Here is a 1599-nt window from a genome sequence, read left to right on the forward strand (position 1 = left end):
GTAACGGTTTCAATTAAAATTCCACGAGGAATTATTTATGTGCGTGTTGGTGACACGCGAAAACCGATTCCACAGTTTCTCGAATACTCTTGTTATTAATCAACCCTTGTTGGCAATTGATCGCATCGACGCGTGGATTTTTTGTCCCTCGAGAGAACCGGAAGAAGCATCGTATGTCCTTCTATTTACCGAGGACACCACCGGCCTGTCGCGACTTGGTTTATCGCCACTCGGTTTTCTTTTGCCCCGTTATCACGCGCTGTTTTCAGCGTGGCGAAAGACGATTCCAACCGCATTCCACGTAGCAGCCAGGAATTCTGACCCAGGATATGTTTTATCGCACCGTTTGTCGTGCCTTCGGATTAACCGGTGTTTAAAAACGATACGGGAACCTGGAGGATCCTACGAAGAATAATTCGTAACCGCAGGTCGGTCACGTCCCCTTTTCCACTGACAACTTTCTACTTTCCTTCAAGGGGCTGCTTCTTTTTTATCTTCGTTCCACGTGTTTCGTGCGCTCAACCGTACTTTTCCTGAATTTTCTACGCATCTGTCTCTCTGTCGGCTTCAACTGCAGACCTGTGCATTTGGGTCATGCGGAACTCGAGCGGGCAAATTGCGTTTGGATGCGTCTGATCGTGTCAGAAGGTGATCCTTGTGCTGAGTGTTGCGTTTAATTTTGTAAGTTGAAAGTGGTAATTTTCTTTTGTACCTTTTATACCTTTTGTTAAGGTTGACTGATAGAGCAACGAGTGGATCAATTTGTAATAGAAAAATATATTGAAATAAGAAATGGTATAAGTACAGATATAGCGTATGTTGATTCAGATCCTCACTCTTACAATACAATACGATACAATACAATACAATAGAAAGAAGATATGGTAGGGAGCACATTCATATATTTATAGCAAAAGATATTACCAAAAAGTTAAACCTGTTGTGTAGTTCTGGCTCAAGTCTACAAGAAACAACAATAAAAAGTACTTACAGCTCTTTTGTTTTTAGATCTTGTAACCCAAAGCAGAATTTATATTCAAAGGCATATGATGGCTAATATGTACTTATCCTTACTTTGAATTCTTTTTCACTAGATTCTATTCTCTTCGTAACAACGGTCTCCAGGTCACGGATATACAAAAGTAAAGATGTAGAGTTTTTCTTGAAGTAATTATTTCAACGTCTTTAATTTTGACTGTATATCAATGTTAAGCGAACATTATCAGTAGATTATAAAATTCTGATGTTTCTGATAGGTCCTTACATTTTTACAATACTTTGGGTTTCGCTTCCCTATAGCGATATGGTATCAGTAAGTAATTATCGTTTTTTTCTTCTACGTGAAAGATGATTATTCCTTTGGGTATATTTAAATAGGTATCTTGGCAAACATATTAAATCCTATCATCGTTATTCGAAAATGATGAAAATAATGAAAGTTCGAACTATTTTAGTCTAAACGTTAATTTAGACTCAGATGTTACAAGATATTACATTAGACGTAACTTGGATGTTACAAGAATCGACCTTCTTCTGCATCTGCTAACTTTTCTGTTCTAACAATTTCTGTTATATCATAATTTTAAATTGTAGAAAACA

This window comes from Bombus bifarius, unplaced genomic scaffold (assembly GCF_011952205.1).
Source record: "Bombus bifarius isolate JDL3187 unplaced genomic scaffold, Bbif_JDL3187 scf7180000010271, whole genome shotgun sequence".
Classification (NCBI taxonomy): domain Eukaryota; kingdom Metazoa; phylum Arthropoda; class Insecta; order Hymenoptera; family Apidae; genus Bombus; species Bombus bifarius.